The sequence below is a fragment of the Falco rusticolus genome, chromosome 1, assembly GCF_015220075.1.
Source record: "Falco rusticolus isolate bFalRus1 chromosome 1, bFalRus1.pri, whole genome shotgun sequence".
NCBI lineage: Eukaryota > Metazoa > Chordata > Aves > Falconiformes > Falconidae > Falco > Falco rusticolus.
Window position 1 is genome coordinate 18,818,607 of NC_051187.1, and position 20,786 is coordinate 18,839,392.

At 39.5% G+C, this 20,786-nt stretch overlaps 1 protein-coding gene across 3 annotated transcripts in view; it reads right to left on the minus strand.

The window, feature by feature from the left end:
* Window positions 1-10,576, minus strand: part of SPECC1 (sperm antigen with calponin homology and coiled-coil domains 1) — an 89,271-nt gene extending 78,695 nt beyond the window's left edge. The window contains exons 1-3 of one of the 3 annotated variants that reach the window (XM_037372796.1): window positions 10,158-10,575; window positions 9,854-9,957; window positions 691-910 (exon numbers count right to left, since the gene is read on the minus strand). The gene's annotated coding sequence lies outside the window, so the exon portion shown is untranslated. Of the gene's footprint in view, window positions 1-690; window positions 911-9,853; window positions 9,958-10,157 lie in introns of all 3 variants that reach the window. The other 2 variants (XM_037372789.1, XM_037372814.1) reach the window with 2 other exon arrangements.
* Between the last annotated feature and the right edge of the window lie 10,210 nt (window positions 10,577-20,786).

Below are 20,786 nucleotides of genomic sequence, written 5' to 3' on the forward strand. Positions count from 1 at the left end.
CACCAAGATTTACAAAATACAGTAAAAAAAAAAAAAAATCAACTTCCTTGCAAACAAAAATCCAGATCCATTAATCCTCAGAGAGAAGCTTATGCAAGAGAGAAATCCTGCCAGGAATTCCTTTTTCTGGGTATAGCTGAACAGATTTAATCTGCTAACAAGAACAACTAGTCTGTTTCTCTCTGTAGACAGCTGCCAATTAAACAGCTAGCGCAACTCCTGTAGATCTAAAGCCATAAATTTTCACCAGCCATTGCCCAATTCAAACCAGAAGAAGAATAAAATAATTAGTTGAATTTTTTTTTTTAAGTCTCACCAGTCTGCTGAGTTGGGAGTTGGGAGGGAGGGGAGATTGCCTGATATACCCTCCTGTCCCCACTTCAGTACAAGCAACAGTTTTCTTCTGCAGTTTCATTTTCTAAAATAGACAGTCTTGTGCATGCAGAGGCTACTTGTTACTTGTCTGTTAAACAGGGAACCAAAAGATCTACAAAGGTCAGCCTCATGCCCCAGCTAGGGGAACACACTCGCAGTAAGCATTCACTGTTTATCACTCAGGAGTCCAGCTGGACAGCAACCCTTTGACAGAGAAGCCAAAACAATTTATCCCTCACCGAGCAGAAGGGTTTAGGTCACATTTTACATCTCATAATTTTCACATTCACAAATAAGAACACTCACTGAACTCACAGGAAACAAATCTGTTTGGGGCCAAGTCGTATTCGACACTGACAGCACCTTCCAGGTGCCACGATGGTCTATTTAAGGAGTGTTTTGCTGCACAGTGGCAGAAGGGAATGTCAAGTGCTCTGCTGCTGTCTTACAGAGAACAAAGCTAGCAAGTGACATTTCCTCTACTTATCCTTGGTGCCTCTTGCAGGGAGGGCTGTCTACTTTTTCCTGTCAGCTCCTAAATAAAGAAATAAAGAAGCTGTAGTTATTACTAAGTATAGTCATTACTCCATTAAAATTCTTAACACATGCAGCGTGAAGCCATCAACTGATCTCATTAGAGGAGAACGAGTAGTCTGTTAATGATTATGCTGATCACTTGGCTCCTTTTTTTAAAGCACGGACATATGTAAGATATATAACAATAGATAATAATGGTTAGCATTCCCACAGTTCATGATGTACCTTAGCAAGCTCTGGTGCTTTACATTATTTAAAAGACTATCTTTTAACAGGTATACCATTCACTGTATTTATATGGGTGAACAAGCAACTACTCAACTAGCTTCCCGATTAGATCTCCAAATTATGCCGATTTTGGTTTTTGCAGATCCAGCGGTTTTGCACATGCATTTTGCTTTATTATACTCTCTGGATTCTTCATAGCTGTATCTCATACTTTCCTGCCTTAAGCTGTACAGATGCTTTGTTGATATCCAAAAGAATTTAATTTTGAGTCATCTGTGGCATTCTAAAGTTGCAGTGGAGCGATATGCTCATTAGACCATGATGTTAGAAGTAAAAGGAAGAGGTACTTAAAAAAAAACCCCACAAACCACAACTCCAGAAATCCAGCCAGTAGCCTGAGGCAATCTGGCTTTTTCATATAATGATAGCTGAATTATGTGCCATGTGGATTTAATATTTTGCTATGCCAAGCAGACAAAATTAAAATTGAGAAGAGTATATTTGGAATTATTAGTGATTATTAGTTTTCCATGTGTTTCTATGGGAATCAGCATTTGTAAGAGATGGAGGTAAGACTTCACATGTATTTGGCTAACCTGAATCTGCCTTGCAGATAAAGATTTCAATCTCTGAAGTGGAATCCCAATACTTTCTACAAGCCTTATACGTACTTCAAAGAACCAAGTCCAGTTGCACACATCTAAAGCTGCTTTCATTCCCAGGTAGGTGACACACATTTGAGTTGTCAGACGTACTGCTTCAGGAGAAATACTAAATAAAACTATTTCCCCCAAAAAAGGAGGGGGGGGTGGGGGTGTGTGTGGGAAAATCCTATTGCTCTTTGATGGATTTCCTGCTCTCATTCTCAGTCAACATCAGCTTTTCCTCTCCTCTAAATTCAATCTATTGCATTACAGGAAAAGAAAAACCCCAAAACCAACAAAAGAAGCTTCATGGAAGTTGTGGGCAGTTGGAACAATGGGAAACCCAGAAGTTCAGTATTATGAAATGGCTCATGGACTGAGGTATGTAGATGGCAGCGAACTCTCAACCAAAACACTAAGTTAGATATCTAGAACGGTTTCAGCCAGTTAGCATTCAAGAAACCCAATATTAGCGAAGACGTTTCTCTAATCCTGGAGTATAAACAGTACATACAGGGACAGATTTAACAGATTGTATTAAAATCATCATATACAGCTTTTATCTACTTATCTTAAACACTTTTTTTACAGATGAACAATTAAAAGTTAACAAGGTTTATAAATCTGGAAAGACAAAAAAAAGCGCATTTCTGAAGACTCTCGAATAGAGACACTTGAATTTAGCCTTCTATTCCAAACCTTACACTAGACAGCAGCTTGTCAGAACATTGCAATGACATAGTAGGCAACCTCTGCTTCCTCAGGTGATTTTCAGGGCAAGGTTGGTAACAGTAGCTGGCAGAAACCATCCTTTTAGGCCAGCATAAATTACTTCAAAAGTAGCCAAACATTATCATAATCCTTGAATGAGCGCTTGGGAATGGGATCACCATTAAATTATCACAGCTGATCAGATCTTGGAAGACCGTCCCTCTCACAAGTCAGGACAAAGGCAGTATATATATATATATATACACATTCATACTTTAACTGCTATAACAAGATTTCGTTCAACACCCTTTTGCACTCAACTTTCCAAGCTTTGTGTATCTGCCTTTCTGCATCTGTGAAACTGACATTGGGAAACAACTCAGTGGCTTTCGAATATATTGATTGAAGTTTACTATACTTTAACTACACATCAGCATTTCGTTCCAAAAGGACATCAGAGAGATTATGACTTGACCTCTAGGCTACCCATACAGAGATCTGAAAAAGCAGCAGCTTTCCACAAGAGATGCAACCAAACTGCTTTTGCAAATACAGTGACAAAAATAACTAGTTGTATGCCCGTTACGTCTCAATACATTTCAGATGAACATTTTACATGTTTCTGCTCACTTTCCTGCAAGATGACTCTCTCCAAGCAACACCTGGAGCTCTATGATTTCATTTTTCATTTCCTCACATTTTACAGGGAACTTTCCTTAGGAAGCAGACAGAATGGCATCACTCTTGAGATTCAAAATCTGTCTGTCTTTGGCATCAGCCAGAGCAGATCACTAGTGGGCCACAATTAATCCCTGCAGTATGCCCTGCTTGGAGCTGTACTCTGAAAATATGTAGAAACTGAAGGTAAGTAGCTCCATGTTGAAATAAATGAGAGTTCATGCCAACATGTTTCTTCAAAGCAGCAAAATCAGTTCTACTACCAGTCACTTCCAAAATGCGGGGGGTTGGGTGGGTTTTTCTGTTTTGTTTTTAAAATCTTTAACACTCAAAAGTGCTGGGGTTTAAATAACCCTCTCTGAAACAGGTCCTGCAAATGAGATAATCAGAGGGTTTACAAAAATGTAAAGCTGGTCCTGAAAGCGCTTTTTTTTCTCAGTAATCCTCAGAATTCCCTGTAGGCAGTTGTCTTTAAAAATTCAGGCCATACTATATAGTTCATCCTCTCTCACTTGTGTTTTTAAAGGGTATTTGGAAAATTGCGATGTGGACTATTTTGACAGTTGGCAGGAGTTTCACAGTGGAAAGACAGTCCATTGCACTTGAAATTTTACTGGTTTTATTAGAGATTGAGAACCTAGACTTTTTTTATTAGTCCATATGCATTCATTAATAAAAGTCTTTAGAACCAGCCTAGAATTATTCCCATTTTACAGCCAGAAAATTTGGATTAAGAATTTATCCTAACTCTCACAGGCAGTCAGCATCAGCAGAAACAGCACCAGGTCTCTTGGATCTTAAGGCCTGGCTATCCATCAAAGGAGTAATTCACTAGTTCTGGATAACAAATTTCTAGGAAACACGTTCTGCTGAATATTAAAGGCTATTTTTCTCTGAGTAGCTAAAAAGAGTAGATAGTTTGATTTGAGTAATGACAAGCAATACTATTTCAGTCAAGAATTGTAGCAGTTACACTATTAAGTAAATAAAAATTATTAGCATATCTGCAGAAATGAAGTTACATAGGAAAATCCCTCTTGGGAGAGGCTAGATATACAAATTATCTGTCCCCCATGTACTTCACACAATTTAGGTTTTGGTGCTCATGTCTGTGTGTAATGCTACTTGCTCAACAGGACAGTCAAATTAAAGCAGAGTCATTGAAAGTGCTTTGGGAACATGAATGAAATAAAGAATTACGAGAACTCATTACTAGATCTGGAGAGCAATGCACCAGATGGCAGGTTCATTGAGACCTGTGAATGCCCAGCATTTCTAAAAATGAGGTCAGAAGTACCAGCTTTGCAGGTAGAGGACTCAGAGGACAGAAGTCTGTGACCTTGGTGGGTTAAAACCCACAGTTCCCAATGCCATTTTCCTGCAGTTTGGTTACTTTTCATTACCTCAAAAGGTCAGACTATTCCAGAACTTTTATTACACGTTCTTATGAAATCATGAAATCAAAGCACAATTTTCTCCTCGTTTTTTTTTTTCTTTTTGCATGCAAAATGTGCATCGTGCTTATGCGGTTTTCCTTCTAACCTAATCAATCTCTGCTATTTTCAGACAAACTATCAACTGGAACATAGAAATATCTAACAAGTTCAGTAAACTGTAAAGCATTTTCTAGTGGTGTGTAGGAAGCTATATGGCAGGATAGCCAGCTCGGCTAAAATAGAATTCTTTTCTGCCTTTCACATCAATTCACTTTAAACAATTTTTAGGCTTGACAGATGCTTCCATATGACTCATCTTGATTTCTTAGCTGATATCAGGAACTAAGCCAGGGTCACAAACCAAGGAACTTGATAGTCCAGTACGTAATTGGTAACTTGAAGATAAATAGCACAGAAAAACCTATTTGGAAATAAGGCCAGGCTAACAATTAAAAACAAACTGTTTACTCTTTTGGTCATTTTTAGCAGCTTTCCTTAGGCATCTATTCCTTTCAGCTCCGTATTAGTATTTCTGTATCTAACACATCCATCCCTTCTTTTCTCTAGTTTGTTACCTTTGTCTTTAGTGTCTTTGAGGCTTTGAGACAATTGCTGGAATTTTGCTGGGACAAAGCTTAGCTTTCATTAAGATTGGATTAAAAAGCCCACCAAAAAAAAAAGCCACAAGCCAGACCACCTTCTTCCACCCAAACACAACTCAAAAGGAACAGACAAGATACGCCTGTTTCCCAAAACCTCACCCCTAAAGCTCCTCTTGCTTTTGTTGGCCAAAGAGAATCAATTATAAACCTGACCCCAAACAATAAACAGCAGTTTCCTCTGGTCTACCTCAGCTAACTTGCTTTCCAATCTCATTTGCAGCTGCATTTTCATGTTTTGCTGGTAGAGTACCAGGAGACAAGACATTGCTTAGAAATTTTCATGTCCAGACTGCACGCTACAGCATAGCAAATTCTGCTGGGTTTATGCATGCCTCAAGCAAAGGTGGTTTTAGTATTATTACTTTTTAACTTTCAAGAGTGGAGACAAGTGTCCTATAATAACACACCTAGGCGGTTATAAAATCCAGGTGCTTTTGCAAGGAGTTAAAAAAGTTGATAATTTCTGTGTATTGCTTTATATCTTAAGATTTAACACACATACATGCTCAAGGTCACCCAACTAATCATTAGGAAAATACAAAACAAAATACCAGTTCCAGGATTTAACCATCAGTGGCTCTGATATAGCTTAAGAATCACATCTTCAAAATCTTCATTGTGCTGACATTGCTTGAAGATTGTATCCTTGATTGTATCCTCACATGAAGATTACTCTTTTGAGTTGCTGTTTGCTTTGGGGTTTTTTTTTTGTTTGTTTTAATTGCTCTGCCGTAGGACTCTTAAAAAAAAAAGACCTCAGAAGAGCACATTCAATATAGTATCACATCAGAAATTTTTTACAGGGCACATGGCTCCTTTCCTTTACAGTATAAGCAACCTTCCCTTCATGGTATCAGATGGAAGCACACAGACAATGCAAACTCCCGTGGCTCTCTCAAAGACAAAGTTAATTTATCTGTGCTTACGGTGACAAAAGACAATCTCACATTTTTGTGTTAAGGCGTTTCTTGATTATTTCTTTAGTATTTTCCATAATTCTCTAAAATGGATATAAACTAGTGTATATATATATACACACACACACTGAATGGTTACAGGGATGTCTAAGCTAAGTCAGAAATGGCCTAGGTGAAGACAGTTCCATCCAGCCACAAATGACAGGTTTCTGGCCATCAACTCAACTTCCAAAACCATGTCTCAACATTGCTCAAAATAAAATCCTCTTCCCACAGCAACCATTAGAGTCATTGATGATTTTTCCAGGCATGGACAGATGAGAGCAGAGCAAAACCTTCTGTGGAGGAGGGTGGGCGGAAGTTCTCCCTGGAGTTTTGGATTTGTCAATGTTTTATTCTTAGTTAGAGCCACAAAAAACATGCAGAAGTTACAACAAAATCCTCATTCATGCATACAGACAGAAGATTTACTTTGCTGCATTTCTCTTATCCGTGTTCCATATTACTGGCCGTTTATAAAAGACAGGAAAACACAGGTATCTTTGCTACTTCTCTAGAAAAAAAACTCAGAACCATCATCTAACACAGTGACTGATGCATAAAACAATCAAGCCAAAGCTGTGCTTTCATATGTCTGGGAACATGCTCCTCCTGTAATTTAAATTATGCTGTTTGTACATGGATACTCAATCTCCTCCTCCTTCCTCATACTGATTATCTAACCAGTCACCACTACACATCTAAGAAGAGAAACTATGCTACCTTCCTACGACCCCTGATCTTCTAAATGACCTGGGATTAAGGAAACAAAAATCCAATTTATCTGTAATTTTCTGCTCATTAGCCCCCTAGTAGGATGGTGGCTACCAGCTGGATAGTGTGATACCTGAAGAAGCCCTGAAGCACAACTGTACATTGGCCATCAATAAACAGTCTACTGTGCCCCTCTGGTTCCAGTCGATGTGTTGTCTTGGTAAGGCTGAAAGGACAGAAGACTGGCATGATCTTTCACTAACTCCAGAGCAGAGATGTAGACTTACATGTGCCAATTCTGGATCATGTTGATCACACAAGGAAAAAGACATAATCATGGGGGTAGGGTGGCATTTGTAGGAAGACCGGCAGGGACAGCATATCGTCATACTGGGAGAACATATATGAAAGCCATGTATTGGCAGAATGCCTACACAGAGGTTATGCAGTAAATTCCAAATTTTATCAAATCACATCAAAACTACATCTAGGAAGTGATTCCACTACAGAATTTGGAGAATGCATTTTTACAAGTTGTAGTTCCCTTCGTGCTTTAATGTACGACAAGCAGGAAAAACGGATCAGTTTCCATAGTGCTAACATCCACCCTTTGGAGACAGAAGTCAAAGGAAAGATTCAGGAAGGGTAAAAACAATGCATTGATTCCAAACTTTCTTTTTTGAAGTTGCAACCATGTTATAATTGCAAAGAATTAGGTCACTCTGGGCTTTCCCCAATATGACTCTGCCCTGAATAGATGGGTTTAATTTGTGTTCAGTATATTGCAAGTCGAGAACAAAATGTTTTAGAACCATTTCAAGGTAGCTACTGTTCATTAATCCAGGTTCTTTGAACTGCTGTCCTAGTGAATACAGTACAAAGTAAGTGACACACATGGTTAACACTTCATGTTTTGCCAACCCGCAAGAAGGAAGAAAAGAAGGTTTCATTTTAGATAGAGCAAGAGCTATATAATTGCTAAAGAAATTAAGAATAATTACAAGTGGTTTGCCTGATAATTACCTGTCATTACATTTTTCTGTGGCATAGAGGGTAGATACATCTACAAGAAAGAAGGAATGATCATGTTTTTTGGAATGGCAGACAGACGCACAGCATGTGGCTCCATGGTAATCCTGTCTGGTACATGCACACAGACTGGCTGGTTCCCTGTCCCCTCAAAACATGGAGGGATGGCATCGCAGTCGATGTGCTCGCTTGGGATTCCACCTGGTTCTATCCTCAGCTCCAGCACAGATTTATTGTACTACCTCTACCATGTAATCTTCCATTTTCCTTGTAGATTTCATACATTTTCCATGTATAAAAATGGGATCACACTTGTTCACTAAATAGCATATTTATGAAGATACACTCATTCATGTGCCTTGGAAAGGAACGCCACAGGAAAAAAAAGGAAAAATGAGATAAATCAACAGCTGTCACACAGCACACAAGTGAGCAGCCTCACAGATTGCCACATACTGGGACGTTTCCCTGACTCCTATTTTCCATCCATTACAATGCAGAGAAATAATTGAGATCTGGAAGCTATCCCTTAAGGAAATATTTATCTTCCATTAAAGTGCAGAATAGGGCACTTATATAAACATTCAGAAGTTCCCAGTTTAAGTGACAGCATTAACAGAAAGGGTTCTTTGCAAGGACAAGGATGTAATTTCAAAACGGCAGGAGAACCTAGAGGACTTCTGCATTTTAAAAATATTCATACCAAACAGGAACAGAACAGATTCAGGCACCAGTATCAAGTGTTTACAACTGTGACTTAAGCAACCACTGATAGACTGAAAGACCCACTTTGGTGGGCTACATAATGACATTGATTTCTTTTTTAGAACTGAAGTAGAAAAGGAAGGGGTAGTGCATACATATGTACATGTTAGGATGACGTATTCTTATGCTAGTTATCTGTTAAATTGTGTAGACAATGAACACTGTTTCAGCAAATCGAATATCCTCTCTCCTGCTGAGGTTACAGGGGCAGAGAGCACTTCATAATTTAGAAAGGGTAGAAGAAGAACATGCAAAACAGTCTGTTTTAGAGGCGAGACAGAAAGGATTAGCAGGGGATGTCTAGAAGAACTTAAGCCTGTGTACAAGAGAAAGGGGTAGAAAAATCGCTGTTTTCAAACCAGTTCTACCAGTAAACCTTTACTGCCACATACACAGGACTTAATTAACAGCTCTACAACTTTACCATATAAATGCTATTATTATTACTATTGTTATTATGATCAAGCTTCACTCCACTGTACAATTTGAAGGACAACTGTTAAAGGGCTATAATTAAAGGGTCCTGCTGAGAATCTGAACAGCTCTTTGCTGTAGTGTTTTAAGAGGGTACACGGCTGGCGTGCTCCCCGATGCTTTCACGGATCCCCCTGCAGAGATGCTAGCTGTCAAACCAATTTGCTTAGCAGCTTGTTCCTTTCTGCTGTTTCTGGACTGGACTATGTGAATATGCAGTAGCAGAGGAAAACCTGCTCATGCTCCTGCTTCGTTTAACTGTTGGAGCACAACTTAAATTGCCAGAGGAGAAAGCAGAAACAGGCACAGAAACAGCTTCAGCCCTTCTCTCACTACATTATGCAGCTGACCAGAAGAAAAATTACAGTAGCCAGTTCTCACCGGCTCATGTGGTGGTATTTTGGGTTTTGTTGCTGTAATGGCTTTAGACCACCCCCAGCTCATTTTTAGCCAATTCAGAGTTGTTTGCACTGCACATGTTTTGTGTAATTTAGTTTTAGAGTGAGATACTACAAAAAAAAAAAAAAAGTGTTGTTGAGCAAAGCAGGTCCATTCACTCTAAGAATACATTATTGATCCTAGAACCCTTCTAGAGAAAATACAGTCCCCACATTAAAAAATAAATAAAAAATTAAAATACTTACAGTATAGGCTTGTCCTCTTTTCTGCATTAAAAAGAAAACAGTCTCCCACTAGCTCCTGACAGCATGTGCAAACCAGACTGAAAATTCAGGGCTTGAGTGCTTCCCTGAGAGGAAAACCACATTGCAGTGAGACACAGAGCTGCCTGAGAAATGATTCACATACGGAAGCAAGCTGGCTTCACCAGCGCTTTGGCATTCAGCACACACACACACATATGCACACTTGCTTACTCAGGGGAATAAGAAATATTATATTTTCATCAAAGCAAGGAGGATTTATGCAAGAAATCCATTTGTATCCCACCTCCAAAACACCGAGATGCTTCAATCCGTAAGGCAGATGAGTTTCTTGCAGTACCCCATCATCCCCAACAGCAGAACTGGACACTGGGCAGAGAACTTAAACCAAAGACGAATCTGCACAATCCAATCAAGTAAAAACATGCGGTATGTACAATGTAGGAAGGGCAAGGAGGTGGCCAAAGAAAGAAGGCATTTTTCAGAGGCAACTGCAGAAGCAGCTTTCAGAAGCTTTTTATATTCCATGCTAATAATCTCTTCCCCAGAGTGCCAGCAATCACAGCCAGGACACCTTACGACATTTCCCTTGCCTCCATCATTGCTTAAAAAAAGTGGAAAAGAGTGTGCGTGCGTGCAGGAAAGGAAGATATATCAAGACAGAGGATTTTACACAAGAAGTAACTAGAATCAGTCTCTAGTGACTTCTCTTGAGCTGCGTAAGAAGAAGTGTCAATCTGTTCTTTATTTAGAAGAACGCAAATAAGGGACAAGAGGGAGCAGTGCTCAAGAACTTTCCTCTTAAGCTTTCTGAAGAGAATCTGTATCTGAAAACAGGAAAGGTAGAGCCAGAAGTCTTTAACAGAGTTAGAGCAGGCAAAGATAGTATCAAGCTGGAGGAAACAGAGGGGATGCAAAAAGAAATCAAATCCAAATCTAATTTTCAAACACTGAAACCTAAGTTGTTTAGAACTGGGCTTTCTGTTAAACTCTGGACGGAGAGAGGGCTCTTCACTCTCTGATGCCTCTGACCCAAGACATTCAGACTATGACTACAGATCAGGAATCCTCTTCTGAACTGCCGAGAGGGATCTTTTCCCAGCAGTGTGGACCTAGTATACATGCAGTGTTGATGTTGCAACAGTAGTCTCATAATAGACAGAAAGATCAGGAAGATCTACAATATGAGCCTAAAAAGAGTTGCTGCATCTGAATAGTTCAGCCTTACCACATCCTCCGGAACTCTTTACTCTAGGTGCTGAAGGGGCTTCAAGGAAGCTAACGTTATGCCAAGAGTAAATCTACATTTCAGTTCAGTATTGGCACCACTGTTATTGCAGAATAACCAAAGCTTAGGAGACAGGGTGAGTCCAAGATGAATCCCTTCTGAAGGTTATAGATTTGGGATCTAACTTTCTCATGATATTCTTAAAGAGCGAGGAACGCTCGCTTGCCTTCAGATCTTCAAACACCAGAAGAAGAAAAAGACCACACAATGACTTATTTAACATATGATAATGGCCTGTGTTTGGCAGGTCTCAAGCATACATTACCAGTTGTAAGTCCCTAAACATTCAACCAATCATGCCAGGTGCTATTCCAAGTTCACCAATGCCTACAACACCAATCCTTCTAGCCAACCTACTTTGCCATTTTTTTCAGTACCCAAGAACAGGCTGTGTAATCACAGGCGGAAGAACTTACCCATTACAGATTCATACACATTAATGTTCAGGAGTTTTTGAGATTATTCACATCTCCAATAAGATGGCAGTACTTTCTGTCATTCATATTAACAAAACTCTTGTAGGTACTGCGATCTATGTGCACTGTGTTTCTCCTCCCTGAGGAGGTGACACTACATTCAGTGATGCATGCATAGGCAATGAGGTCACTCAGGTACCCAGCGGAGGGACTGCAAGTCACTCCCTCTGCTTTGATTATGGGCCACCTTCAAAACTGAACAGATACAGCTGAAAGATACTGACTCAGACGCAAACAGCTGCACGTCCCTGGACCCTGAACTCTTAAATGGGAGGGACATCACCTTGCTGAAAAGCTTCATTGTCTGAAGAAAACACACACACTTTTTGGACTGCAGTGCACTGTCTCTTTGCCATTGGCAGTGCGTTCATATAGGGTCATCAGTGGGAGAGCAGTGTTGTCAGCTCAGCAGGTTTTCCTATCCTTCAGCCAAGAGAAATAAAGAACTGAAATGAGGGGAGTGAGGACAGGACATGCGTTACTATATTTCCTTTGCAACAGTATTTTTAGCTTTGATAAATATAACTTAACCAAAACTTAAAAATGAAAATGCTTGGACATAAGGAGACGGTCACAGCATTTACATGCTTCAGCTTTGGTAGACTGACTGGAATAGTGAAATACAATTTTCCCAAACCCAACAAGACCAGACAGTACATTTGTTTATTTAGAGGTTTTCTGGGAGCACTTACTACTATAATTATCTGATCTCTTTACTTAGACCAAAGAATTAATCAGCACAAAACCTTTAGAATTGAAAAATTGTCTTTCTGTTTAATGAACAAAGAGCCCAGAAGCAGACAGCTAAAACAAGCTGGCCACGCTCATAAAGAAAGCCTGTGGCTTGTCCAGGGCTTTAACCATAATTACTTTCACACAGCCAGGATGAGAAAACAATTTCAAGTAGTGATATAAACTTTTTAAAAAGATTCTGCCAGGTTCTCACCCAGCTGGTAAATTTGGTTGACAGACAAAATTACAGTGAGCATATTGTTTGCATGCTGTTCAATCCACTAGCTCCCACGACTCTGCAACAAGGTATGTGAGAGTAAGACCAAACCCCGCAAATCAATACACCTTTAAAACACTGCATTTGAGGAATTTAAATGTTTTATGTTGTGACCTGCACTGCCTGTGCAATTTTACAAGAACTAATATGGACGAGACACAACTTAATGGAATGGGCAAAGGGCAGAATTTCTAGTGGCATAGCTCATTTGAGAAGCAAATGCACAGAAAGAGTGTGGAAAACAAGGTTCACACAAGGAACCTCGTTTTGCCTTTACAGATATTTATGCTATATTTAACTGATCTTGTGCATGAAACAATCTTAATTACAAAGGAGAGAAATTCCATAAACAAGGCTATTATGTCAATAACAACGTCTTTTTAAAGTAAGTCTCTAATTCAGTTATAAAGCTTGGAACTGTCTGGAGTTATAAAACCAAAAGTAATTACAAAGGAAAGTCTGCATCAGAATGTGGGCATTAGTGGAGTCAGGCCATGGCTCTAGGACAGCATTTACTCCAACACTTTCTTCCTTCTTGTACATAACTGATACAAGCTTCTTTATTTTCTCCGTTCCCCTACAGATGTCAGGAAGTTCAAGCAGCTAGTGGACGTTTGCAGAATGAATCATGGGACACAGACACCACTTTCCATTTTGACAAAAATAACTGCTATTCAGTTAACAAGATGATGCTGATCAAACGGGAGGATATAAAGAGTGAACTCCTGCAACTGTTGCCAAAAAGGCTCTGCCAGCCCAAGAAAGCTGTATGTGCTGACTTGGAGAACTCAAATTTCCCTCCCCCCCACCCCCAATCCTGTTCCTAAGAGATTATTACACAGTTTCATGTGCCCACTCACATACCTGAGGGGCTCAGCCTGTGGAATGGCTGCCAGCTTTGACCTGCAACTAGAGAAAATATTTGTTGCTGAAAGAGAAGAGAATAATTAAAATTTGAAAAAAGGCAGATATGTTTTATGGAACATGGAGTACTATAGGAGACAAGAAAAACAGCTTCCTCCAGTGCCTATTGCCAAAATTTCAAGAGACCAGACAACAACTTTAAAATTTCCAAGGGAACAGCCACTAAGTGAAAAATAGAATTAGGAAACTGCCTGTTTCAAAAGTAAGTCTGTAAGAAGTGCCAGCATTTTTCAGCATTTCCGTCATTTCCGAGTAGAACACTTAAGAGTTAAGTCATCTATCTACAAAAAAAAAAAAAAAGGCAACCCATAGAAAAAGGCAAAATGAGGAAGAAAATCTCTGTGGTTAAGGAATATTCATTGTATTTCACGTTTAAATAAAAATCTCTGATCACACTTGCACACACTCATCCAAAGTTTATTTTTCTCTGTTTACAAATGTCTGCACTTTCTTACGCATCGGAGGCAGCAACAAACCAAGGATAGCTTTACTGCAGTCACCTTTCTATTCAACATGCAGCTAAACCTAAATATGCAAAAAAGTCAATACTCAGTGTTCTTCCCTAAAAAGGCAAGATAAGACTTTTCATGGTTTTTTTATTTAAATGAATTTTTTTATTTCCATGACTGAGTGAAAGACTTAGGCGAAAGGGAGTATCTCTATTCCTTATTATTCTTCACAGTTAGTTTTCTGATATATAGGTTATAACATGGCATTCATTAACAATTCATAGTGAATTACCATATTCAAGTAGCACAGCAAGTTTTTACTACCTACACAGGCAAAACACCGCACAACCCTTACTCGCTCCCTTTGCTTATAGTCCAAAAGGGATCAATGATGGAAAAGCTTGCATTTTATCGCCTAACGGGAAAGGAATTACAACAGGTACCCATTAGAAACACTAAGGAACCTTGAAAAGAAAACCATTTCATTAAATTTTTGCTGATCACTGTCAATGGAGAGCTGGGCAGGAAAATTAAGGACTGGAAAAGATGCGTGCTGGAGGCTGCCTTAGAATTCAAAAACCCCAAAGGGATGGTGGAGGAATGCCCCATTGCTTTGAACTTCTAGGTACATTTCAGGGTGATGCAGTTAAAAGACCCAAGTTGTCAGCTTTGTTTCAGAGGGCCTTGCACTAGAACTGCTGACAGCCGCTGAATGGAAGCAGAACTGCAGGGTATGCCTAGATGCACAGAGTGCATCACAGGGAGCCCAGCAGCAACAAAAACTAGGACAAATTAACAGAAAACTGATGAAGCACAAGGAGTTCAAGTCCCAGGAGACAAACAAGCCCTCCAACGTAGATCAGGATTTCAGAAAAAGCACTATTGGTAATGTTTGACTCCCCTTATAGCAATGTCTTAGAGTTTCCATCTTGTTCTTACCATCTGCATCTTTTACAGATTACTTCAACAGAATCAGCTAATCATTGCAGTAGCTTAATAACTCATCTATTTTACAGGTAGGGAAGCAAAGGCAACTAAATGCCTGACCAAGTAACATAAGCTAGTAAGAATCTACAGTGCTCACTGATTTTAGTGCCCATATAGTAAGCCAGCAGTTCTGTGAAAGACACACATACCGTATCACATAGGCACCCAGAACCAGAGCATGAAAGTTTGGTGTTGGTGACTTAATCAAATCCAGAAAAAAAAAAAGGAGAATCTAAATTAAAGTTTAGCAATCCCTTGCTTCCAGACAGCTGGTTTGTTCATACATTTCTTTTTGCTGTTTAAACTTCTAAATCAACTTCTCACAATTGAGAAATTTAACCATGTAACTGAAATTTGAATTATGCACAGACCAAGATCCTCCCAGTATTAACCACAGTGTTACAGAATAACTATTAAGAAACAGGCAGTGGTATAATGCAAGCAAATTCCATTTTGAGATCCAGGTTCTGCTTTCAAGATTTCTTATGAAAATTATTTCCTTGGATATCTTGGTTAGTAATCACAATTACTTCAGATTTTAAACCCTCAGTCCAAATGTGGCACACAATAGACATTATAACTAAAGTCAATTATGAGTATTATCAAGCTCAGCAAAAACGGTCTCAGTATGTGGATCATGTTGCCTACGAGGCAGGTAAGGACAAACATCAGCACTTCATCAGCATGAACTCATCGTCCAGACAGGCAGAACTCTTTCCATCACAGAGGTGCACAGCACCACTCACTGTCATGTCAGCTGTACACACACACACAGAAAGTGAATGCAAACTGCACCTCCCCTCAAGGCCCATAAGCTCAGCCTCCCAGAACAGCTCATTACACAAATGGAAGCCTCCCTTACCAAAAGGTGGAAGGCCTAAGTGCCAAAACCAGTGGGCACGGCTAATGAAGTGGGAGAGCAGCAGAAATAGGTGCTCAGCTTTCCAGGTCTTTACGAAAGCAAGTGATAATTTAAATTCTCCAGCAGATACTAGAATAGGAGTGTAATTAAGCAAGAGAACAGACTGCACGAAAATTAAGAAGTATCCTATGGAGTTTGTGACCTGTTTACCGTAAGTAAATAAATGAAAGCAAAACCACCCCCTGAGGTGACAGAGTTAGCATGAGGGACATTAGTGAACCTGTCACACGGAGAAGCACATAGAAACAACTGTCATTACAGAGCAAAAGAGGATAGGCTGGCCAAGCAACAGGGACTTGGGAAAGAAAGCAGATGCCAGAGAAGGAAAGGGGAAGATTAGGAAATCCAGGACAGCAGGGAAGTCACTCAGGGCACTGCCCAACACACACTGGCACACAGCAGCTGAAGGCCTTGAGCAAAAATGTAGCTGTTTGGGAATACGGAGAAACGAGAGGAACACACACAAGCCAGCTCAATTTTTTCTGCTCCACAGTGAATCACTCAGCAACTCTGCCTGCTCCTGTGGCAAGTGGAATACCACAATTCTGCATTCTTCGTTAGGATTAATTAGTTCACTTGTTGACAGTATCAAAAGAAAGGCTAAGCGCTGGCTCAGTCGAGGAAAGCGACATTTCCCTACTCCTGCAGGAGCCTGCTGGTGAAGGCATGCTCTCCAGGGGGAGCTGGGCCAGTCCCTGCCTGGGTTAACTGTCCTCTATCCTCTGATTTGAAGACAGACTCCAGAATCAGTCTTACTCATTTCAGTGCCATTAATATTCACTGTTATGAAAAAGAAATACGTTATTTTTTTCCTCTTCGATATTGCGTGTGATCTCATTGAAACCATGAAAACAACAGCCTAAGCATTTTGCCCTGTGTATCTCAGGGAGCTAGAAGCCTTCTACCAGCACGAAACTCTTACAGCAGTTACCATGGTGATACTGGTAATAGATACTTAAAGGCAGCTCACTCATCATCACATCTATTAGATATTAGGAGGCTTTAGTAAGAAAGCCACAAGAAGCTTGAAACCAGGGAACCTACCAGGCTTAGTGATGGTATAAGTGGACAAGAAATGTATGGAGAGGGATCTGCTTATACCAACGTTTAGCTGGACACAAAGGACTCCTGTTCAAATCTGAAATGGCACTGAAGCTCAAGAATAAGCTATTTTTAGTTAGTCATTTTAAAATTGGTTTGAAAGCCTCATTTCAATAGTAGTAGCTTTATAAATCCTTTCAGAGTAGTCATTGCCAGAAGTATAATAAAAAGCTGTGCTGCTGCTCACACCCCACCAGGCTGCTGGAAATTCCCAGGCCTGCCAACATCACCTGGAGGGGGTTCCTCCAACAGAGAAACACCAGTGGCGGCTGCAGAAAATGCTGCTCTCTGCACCCACCCCGCTGTCCTGACATCAGAGAACCATGAGCCCCATTCCTGCAATGCAGCCACAAATAGCCCTTGCCTCCCCACCTGGAGAGTTGGGCAGCCTAAGGAATAGTGTCACACTGCTTTTTAGACTTCATTATGCAGTGAGGCAACTTGAATCTGGATAAACATGAAGCTCACCAAGTTGAAGAGGTATCTTTGGTCATATAAATGTTAAATAATTAATTTTTTTATGTTCTAGCCTGTAGTGTTCCAGTCCACTGGAATGTAACGAAGAGAATCTGCAGAATCAGATCTCTAGATATGAAGCCACGTCACCAAGTTGGCTAAGCCTATTTAACAGTCATCAAACTGAGATTTCCTTTCTCTTTTTGCTGCATATTTCCATGACAACTTCCCTCCAGTATCAGCTTCTTTATATTGGAAAGGTTCTCAAAAGAGAATTTAGGCTTCTATAGCAACAGCTGAAATCCCTGGGAGATGATGATGTCTGAAACTTTATACAGCTCTTTTTTTAGACCATGATTTACAACACAAGTGCATTTTGAACTTCATAAGTAAAAATAAAAGTATGTGTAACATTATGGAAATTGTGAAGAGGAGTAACTTGCTGAAGTGGGACAAAAAGAAACCACCTTACTTTCAAAAAGGACATGCACTTTGAGATATAAAATGTTAAAGAGAGCAGACAGGATCACACAATCATATTCAAAACCCACATCCTGCTCCTTCTGAGTTACAGAAGAGTCACAAGGAACAAGTCTGCTGATCCTAAAAGGAGATTTTATTGAAATATCTCTCTGCAGTCTATCTTACATTGACACACAAAAATAATTAGTGTCAGGATGCCTTTTCAGTTTTAACTCACATATACCTGCCATTCAGCCACAATCTAACCTTCTTCCAGCACTTCAGCTGTTTGCCATCGTAGTGACAGCATTTACCAACATGGAAAGCCTTGCTACCTCAAAAGAAAAAAGCAACTGCACTCTCAAACAAATAAATTGGTTAAACTCACATAAGCCAAGGGAAGTACAGAATTAAAGCAACTTTCCTTCACTAAATTTAGGTATATTTCACCAAGCATTTTACTTCTTCAATGCCCTTTAAAAAAAACAAACAAAACAAAAATAAAACCCAAAAGACACCCACCCACCCCCCATGCACAACCTAAATGAGGAAGAAAGCATCAGACTTAATATATAGATGGGAAGACTACAGAATGGAAACAGGAGGTATTGCTGCCAGAATCGGAGCTCAGCAGGCTCCAGCACGCTTCCTTTTGTAACCACTAGAAACCTCTTTGCTACACAAGAGACAAGGTCAGCAGCGTGACCAACTGCAAAGCAGCCATACTTTCTTCTGCTTGTGGTGTGACTGAAAGCTCTTCCCTTTTTTTGTGAAAATATCCATTAATTCATCTCCTCTTCCTCTCATTCCCCTAGCTCATCATAGTTCTGCTAAAGGGAAAAAGGTGCAGACAGGTAGACATGAGTGAAAAAATGGATTTAATCTGATTATTGTTGACTTCCACCTTCAGCCACTTCCTGCCCAGTTAGATAACTTCAGAAGACACTGAATGGAAGTTTTACAAGAAGAAGTTGAATGCTATGAAATTATTATTTTTTTTTTTAGATAGTAATGCCAGAAATGACAGCCAAAGCCTATTCAAAACCTGGGAGCTCTACAACTAAGACGCATATGCAAAAACAGGATTCAGACAAAATCCCATTATTTCCAAGGTTTATCTTTCTTGTCTGGAGGAGAATATTGAAGCATGGGATAAAGTCCGAGTCACTGTAAAGGTCAGGCGAAACACAATTATTTAATATCCAGTTGTGCTGCCCTCTGCTGAAACAGACGCTGAGCATTCCATCCACTGCAGGCTGTAGAAAAACTCATGACCATCTGCACCTAACGCTGGTACCACACAGGAAAGAGGCACACTCACACTGAACAAAAACGTTTCATCTGAGACTAGGCAAGGTTAAAAATAACCTCAGCTCTTATACTGGACTTAACAAGCCTAAGATGAAAGTGTTATTCCAGTGGCAGCATTCAGACAGTAAGAGCCTGGTAAAGGACCAGGATCAAAATCACTGGCTGCAAACATCTGCAATAACAAAGGTTCACAGGTTTATAAAAAAGAAACAGCAGAAAGTTTCATTTGAACAACTTATTTATCAAAGAGGTGTTGAACTTTCAAATGCTTTCGCCAAGCCTTAGTCCTCCATCCGATTTCAGTCACATGAAAAGTCTGTTCAGGCAGATGAGATTATTCAAATACTCAAGCACGTGTATTTTTTCATATGTAAAACACAGAACAGCATAAGCTGGGAAAGGAGAAAACTATTTAAATACCTAAGAGGAGAATACAACATACACATATTTATATGTGTAAATATTTATAAATAAGTCTAAGTATTTTATATAATTATATCTACAAAACGTTTATAGAATCATTATATTTACAAACAGTAACCCAGCATTTTCTCCAAAACGTGGGAACAGACAAAAGAAAGTCAAAACAACATTCCAGATATACACGTAAACTCTCAGTGCTCAGATTCCAAATCCAACCTATCTTTTCTCCCTTTATGCCTTTGGTAAATAGGCTTTGCAGTGTGACTTCAAGATCAGCCCAACTAGGTTATTTTGGATCAAGGAGAAGATTGAAATCTGAAGTTCAGTGCTCCTTAGGGAGATCAGCCTGCCAGCAACCTTCTCTACCTTGTAAAAATACTGTTTCAGTAGATTTTAACAGGATGCTTTTCACTATTTCTGACCTTAAAAAAAAAAAAAAGAAAGAAAGAAAGAAAGAAAGGAAAGCAAATAAACAAAAAAACTGGAAAGGGAGCACTGGGCTGGTGGACCCTGTTGGTCCTGCCAGTAGAGGGCAGTGGAAATTAAGAGGAAAGTTGTTGAAAAGGAACTTGACATAATGAAATATTTGAAGCGGTAAAACCATCAAGTTAAATCGTTATTTGAACCTAGCTATCCAGTCCTAAACGAAGACATAAGTCAAAAGTGCAAAGGATAACAAAAAGAAAGAAAATTTATTACTCTGGGATCCCTAATGAGTTGCGTTTCAGAGTGTCCAGAATGTTTCAGACTTAAATGCATTCTTTAACTGAAAACTATTTAAAAGATTTAATAATTCTTTTTATTTAGATACACTACTTTGAAGCATTCCATTGAAACTATCACAGCTATTACTCAGGGGTTTAAAAACCTGTCAGTAACTTTTGTAATTCAAATAGAAAACATCCACAAAGTCAAGAAAGCTATTTTTAAGACATACCTATCTTCACTTGTGCTGATCTGAACACATGTTCTCATCCACAAGAACAAGAAAGTAAAACAGGCTCAGCAAAATGCAACACGAGCAAATCACGCAGAAGATTTTTAACGCGCACAGCACCTTATTTACCAAAACACCACCAAACACAACATTTCCCACCTCGCTACCTA